Genomic DNA, 6,759 nt, shown 5'->3' on the forward strand with positions numbered 1-6,759 from the left:
ATGTATATATATAGTATATGGCCTACGTTCAAGGTAACCACCGCTGCATTGCCCGCTGCCAAGTATAATTAGTTTACACGTAAACCATGCGATCGCGTACATACAGGGGGAGGTGGAGGTTTGGGGGGAGGAGTCGTGGAAAGATTAAGCAGGTTGACAATCATATATGATGTAGAACCAAATACTAGCCGCAGGGGAATGTTGACGCGGTGTACGCGACGCGACACCGGACTTTCCCGATATATATAAAAGCAGCTGCGCAAAACCAACCAGTCTGACTATATCGACGACTCTCTGTATTTTCGTTACTTTCCGTACGACTACGAGTGGACACGAAATATGGCGAATCGTTTCACGGTTTTCTTCGTTGTGTTTATGTTGGCAATCGGTAAGTCACAGATGTTTTCTATTTTACAATTATACTCTGTGTAAATATATTTCACTATTTATTATAAAATCCTTATTTCCTTATTGTAGCCATCTTAATCCCCCTCCCCCAACCGATCCCGCAATTTCTCAGGTGTTTTGGTCAATACAATGCCAGCTCAAACTATTCGACTATATGGTGTTACCTATTCTTCTTTATTATATACATAGCAATGAAATATATAGATCTACGGAAACCATAAAAGTCATATCCGGTGAAAAGTCATATTTTCACTGTATTTTAGCTACAGTTACTTTTTTGTAAAAGTGCATGATTAAATTATCTCCCTTTGTATCGTTTCTTCGTATTTAAATTTGATGATTACCAATGCATCTGATCGTATTTGAAAAATAAAAAATGCAATTTAAACAACTGTACCTATAAAAAAAAGGATACGAAGTGCAATTACGATAAAATATCTAAAACGAATTGAATACGAAGCTAAATAATGATGACACAATGTAGTGTTATTGAGTGTAAGTGTAAGAATTTAACGGCATTCGACTCGTTTTGTTTTTGTGGGAGTTTTTAGAGGATCGCTTTGTTAGGTATGTTTGCACCGCAGTATTGTTAAATAAATGTTAATAAAGATAAATTTTAATCAAATTTCTTTTTAAAAGTCTATGATAAAGTAAATTTTCTGGCAAAGTTCCATAGGAAGAAATATATCATGACGTTACGTGTTTTCGATAGGATAAGCGAAAGATATTACCAAAAAGCGAAAGATATTGTCAAAAATTAGGAAATATGTATATAATAAATAGACCATTTCATGGTATTTTTCCGAATACGATTTTTATGTCAACTCGTGATGTGTGAAAACCATATTTTCACTCATTGCTTCGCAATTCGTGAAAATATGGTTTTCACACACCACTCGTTGACATAGAAATCGTATTCGAAAAAACCCATGAAATAGCCTCTATATATATGGAAGTGAAGTATGGGCTTTTGAGAGGTTATCCTCTTTGGACAAGTTATGTAACCAATATTTGAAACTGTTATTACCTGTAAGAAAATCTACTCCACTGTACATGTAATATGGAGAACGTGGACGTTATCCAGTACATATAAATGTGAAAATAAGAATGATTACATTTCGGTACCGATTAATTACTGGGAAACAATCAAAATTATCATTATTAATCTACAAATTACTTTTGAGCGATTTTATCAATGCTGTTTATAATCATAAATGGATTGTTTTTGTTAAATCAATTCTAGACGATATCGGTTGTACATATATGTGGTTAACACAGTGTAGTGGTATCACAAGCGTTTCTTTGCTTAATGATGATGATAACTAGTTTAACGTGTCCATATACCACTAGGGTTTCGAACACGCCCATCCCGAGTCTGACCTCCGATAAGATCGGTGGCCGGACTCGGGATTTGGGGTGGGGGTGGGGGGGAGTAGTGTTGAAAATGGGCAGAATTTTGAAAATAGCAATTAGTAAAAAGTTAATAGAATAAAAAAAATAAAAAATTACAAGCCAAAAAAAAAAAAAATTGACTGCTTGGCCGAATATTTATATAATTTGGAGCATTTTAGAAGGACAGTCCAAAAATAAATAAGAGAAAGAAGAGAGGATCGGACTATTTAATAATATTAAAAAAAAAAGAGAAGTAATTTCGACATAAAATTTTGAACGAAAGTCTAAATGTTTAAAGTCCGATATAATATATGTCCACGTGAGTGGCCTCGTTAAGGCCGTTGGAGGTTGGTCCACGGCGAACCGTTGAGCGGAGAGCCGGTTAAGGCGGGGATGAAGTGCTTTCATCTCTGGTCGGCGAGGATGGTTATGACACTCCGGTAGTCGTTGCCGAAAAGGGCCTTGACGATCCTGTGGATGGTGTGGCTATCCATCTCTCTAACCAGGACCGCTTGTCGGTAGACTCCTTCTCGGCGCTGAGTTAGTACCAACCCCGTCTTGCCGGCTGTAGATTTGATGGTGTGTAGCTCGTAAGCGCTTCCATCAGGCAGTTGTTTCAGTTCTGGTTTCACTAGTCCGCCCATCAGTAATGCCGGATCCGAGGTGTCCCCCTGCACGAACCTCAGGAAGCCGGACCTGATTTTCCCGATCTGAACTTTCCAAACGGCTTCCGAGTCGGAGGGGGACGGTGGTTGTGAAGGTGGAGGCCGGGCCTTGTCAGGTTGGTCGCTCGGCTGAGCGACGGCCTTCCTCTTTCCAACGGCGGCTGATCGGGCCGGTGGCTTGACGACTGGCAGTACCGGGGATACCGGCCAGTTCTGTCTGGGCCACGTAGTGGTCGGCGATGGAGGGCCTTTACGGGGCGTCTCACACACCGCGGTGTTGAGTCTGTCCCTCTCGGTGGTCGACGGTTCCGGCGTAGCAGGTTTCCTCGACTCAGGCTGGGCTGGGGGCGGCGTCGCAGAAGGGACCGCCGCTGGTGGTTGAGCCGCCAGGTTTGGTCCCCCCCCCCCCTCCCGTGCCCGGTGTAAGTGATGCGATATTCAATTAGCTTCCCGTAACTCAGTAAGAGTCCCCCAAGGTGTGGGGGGGGGGGGGGGGTAACTCGAGAGTACATGGCGAGACGTCTGTCCTCATCGCAAGTTAGCTTGGAAGTCCTCTTTGCTTAAGGCATATATCTCCAGAAAACTTATTGATCAATTTTTACAATCATCATGATTATAAAAATTGATCAATAAGTTTTCTGGAGATATCGCGCAAAGCGATAGCAAACGAAAAGAGAGATTTCATTAAAATTAATTTGTAAGAAAGATTAATATTTTTAACATTGAAAATATTCGTCAATTTATACATTTATTTAACATAGTGATAGATATTAATTTTGTAAACAATAATTTGACAATTTACATAGGTAGCCTAGAAGGAAATAAACCGCGATTGAATTATCTTTTAGTTTAGACTTCAGCTGCAGCAAATAGTTTTGATCATACAAAGCGTTTCTTATAAGTAGGCGTAAAAACAACGGGCCGTCTTGTTGATTGTCATAAATGACTACGAATAGTTAACCCATGACCCAAATGAAAATTCCATGACCCGTACGAACCTACCACTGGCAAATATATTCACTAAATCATATTGCGCAAGCGCCACCTGTGGGTCACACTAAGGGAGCAATTAACAGTTACAGCGACTCCTGACAGCAGAGAGCGCGCACATGAAAGGTGGAATTTCAGACACGTCTTGTTGATTGTTGAGTGACTGGACATGCCAAAACATTTGGTAGCCCGGCGGACTACCAGGGTTAGACAACTGGTAGTCCGCGTGAGAAATTGGTAGCCAAAACACCCCGGGCTACCGCTAAGGTCGAGCTCTGTCATGGTATACTTATATTGATAACTCCTCAAAGGCTTCAAATTATAAACTATTGAAACATACTGTTGAATTTGAGACATATTTAACATTATTAGAAAGAAAGCATTGGTGCCCTCTTTTGCGGTTTAGACTTTCAAATCATAACCTCCCTATTGAAACAGGCAGCTGGAGAAAAATACCACTATGTGATCGAATATGTCTCTTGTGTAATAACAATGATGTTGGCGACGAGTTTCACTATATATTCTCCTGTACATTTTCTGTAGATCAAAAGCTAGTATATATAAATTTCATAAATTATTTAATTCTAAAAAAGCTGGTGTTCTTAGAAAACTCTCAATGTTTTGCTAACTAATTATGAATGTTTTTTAAGTCCTCTGGCTGGTATCTTCTTATATTGTTATTTTTTGTTGTTTTAATGTTTGTTTGTTTTAATGTTTGTTTGTTTGTTGTTGTTTTTTTAAATAGCTGATTGTTGTTTTCATTTCATTAGTACTGTTTATTTGTGTCAACGTACGCTCAAATCCATTCATATTGTTTCATATGTTTACATGTATATATATTAGTGTACACAAAATGAAAATTGTATATATACTTTCCTCATCTTGTCACAATATTATAATGTATGCATTATTTTGTAATATTAACCTCATATGCCGTAGACTACGGCCTGAGAGTAAATAAAGTTCAGTTCAGTCGTCGTATGGTACCTACCGGCCACGTTGGCGTCGTGGCAGGCCATCGGTCTACAGGCTGGTAGGTACTGGGTTCGGATCGCAGTCGAGGCATGGGATTTTTAATCCAGATACCGACTCCAAACCCTGAGTGAGTGCTCCGCAAGACTCAATGGGTAGGTGTAAACCAGTAGCCGTACTCGGGTATGGCGGGACGTAGTCCAGTGGTAAAGTGTTCGCCTGATATGCTGTCGGTTTGGGATCGATCCCCGTCGATGGGCCCATTTGGGCTATTTCTCGCTCCAGCCAGTGCATCACGACTGGTACATCAAAGGCCGTGGTATGTGCTATCCTGTCTATAGGATGGTGCATGGTAGCCCATGTAGTGGCGACAGCGGGTTTCATTCCTCAATATCTGTGTGGTCCTGAAGCATATGTCCGACGCCATATTACCGTAAATAAAATGTGTTGAGTGTGTCGTTAAATAAAACATTTCCTTCCTTCCAATAGCCGTACTCGTGTATGGCGGGACGTAACCCAGTGGTAAAGTGTTCGCCTGATGGGCAGTCGGTTTGGGATCGATCCCCGTCGTTCCAGCCAGTACTCCACGACTGGTATATCAAAGGCTGTGGAATGTGTTATTTGTGGGATGGTGCATATAAAAGATCCCTTGTTACTAATCGAAAAATGTAGCGGGTTTCCTCTCTAAATGTTTGACATCCATTAGCCGATTATTAATAAATCAATGAGCTCTAGTGGTGTTGTTAAACATAAGAAATCAAGTTTTAGTTTTACTTATCGTACAATTCACGTTGGCGGGATGCAGCTCAGTCGGTATCTCGGGTGGTCGCCTCAGGTGATTGGGCGGGATGCAGCTCAGTCGGTATCTCCGGTGGTCGCCTCAGGTGATTGGGCGGGATGCAGCTCAGTCGGTATCTCCGGTGGTCGCCTCAGGTGATTGGGCGGGATGCAGCTCAGTCGGTATCTCCGGTGGTCGCCTCAGGTGATTGGGCGGGATGCAGCTCAGTCGGTATCTCGGGTGGTCGCCTCAGGTGATTGGGCGGGATGCAGCTCAGTCGGTATCTCGGGTGGTCGCCTCAGGTGATTGGGCGGGATGCAGCTCAGTCGGTATCTCCGGTGGTCGCCTCAGGTGATTGGGCGGGATGCAGATCAGTCGGTATCTCGGGTGGTCGCCTCAGGTGATTGGGCGGGATGCAGCTCATTCGGTATCTCCGGTGGTCGCCTCAGGTGATTGGGCGGGATGCAGCTCAGTCGGTATCTCCGGTGGTCGCCTCAGGTGATTGGGCGGGATGCAGCTCAGTCGGTATCTCGGGTGGTCGCCACAGGTGATTGGGCGGGATGCAGCTCAGTCGGTATCTCGGGTGGTCGCCTCAGGTGATTGGGCGGGATGCAGCTCATTCGGTATCTCCGGTGGTCGCCTCAGGTGATTGGGCGGGATGCAGCTCAGTCGGTATCTCCGGTGGTCGCCTCAGGTGATTGGGCGGGATGGCAGCTCAGTCGGTATCTCCGGTGGTCGCCTCAGGTGATTGGGCGGGATGCAGCTCAGTCGGTATCTCGGGTGGTCGCCACAGGTGATTGGGCGGGATGCAGCTCAGTCGGTATCTCGGGTGGTCGCCTCAGGTGATTGGGCGGGATGCAGCTCAGTCGGTATCTCCGGTGGTCGCCTCAGGTGATTGGGCGGGATGCAGCTCAGTCGGTATCTCGGGTGGTCGCCTCAGGTGTTTGGGCGGGATGCAGCTCAGTCGGTATCTCGGGTGGTCGCCACAGGTGTTTGGTCGGGATACAGCTCAGTCGGTATCTCGGGTGGTCGCCTCAGGTGATTGGGCGGGATGCAGCTCAGAGAGGGAGAGAAGAAAGAAAAAAGAGAGAAAAGGTAAGAGAGAGAGACAGAGAGAGAGAGGGGGAGGGGAGGGGAAGAGAGAGAGAGAGAGAGAGAGAGAGAGAGAGAGAGAGAGAGAGAGAGAGAGAGAGAGAGACAGAGACAGAGAGAGAGACAGAGAGAGAGGGGGAGGGGAGAGGAGGGAAAGAGAGAGAGAGAGAGAGAGAGAGAGAGAGAGAGAGAGAGAGAGAGAGAGAGAGAGAGAGAGAGAGGGGGAGAGGGAGAGAAAAAAAAAAGAGAGAAAAAGTGTGGGAGAGAGGTTCAAGTATTTTCCACGCTGGACACAGCCTTTGACATTCTCACTAGTGACTGAACCCACATCACTGGTCGAAACTGTAGGAAACATCCGATTCCTCTGAGCAGGATCGATCCACCGATCGATCGCATCTCAAGCAAGCGCTCTACCACCTAGCGTCATTCTCGGGTCTCGATGCACGTCACCAAGTCTGGTGC

The 6,759-nt window shown here is 44.7% G+C and overlaps 1 long non-coding RNA gene across 1 annotated transcript in view; it reads left to right on the forward strand.

The window, feature by feature from the left end:
• Window positions 1-230: 230 nt before the first annotated feature.
• LOC121386634 overlaps window positions 231-6,759 on the forward strand; it is a 20,413-nt gene continuing 13,884 nt past the window's right edge. The window contains exon 1 of the long non-coding RNA XR_005959677.1: window positions 231-388. This is a non-coding gene — a long non-coding RNA (uncharacterized LOC121386634). The remainder of the gene's footprint in view (window positions 389-6,759) is intronic.

The sequence above is a fragment of the Gigantopelta aegis genome, chromosome 12 (genome assembly GCF_016097555.1).
Source record: "Gigantopelta aegis isolate Gae_Host chromosome 12, Gae_host_genome, whole genome shotgun sequence".
Lineage (NCBI taxonomy): Eukaryota > Metazoa > Mollusca > Gastropoda > Neomphalida > Peltospiridae > Gigantopelta > Gigantopelta aegis.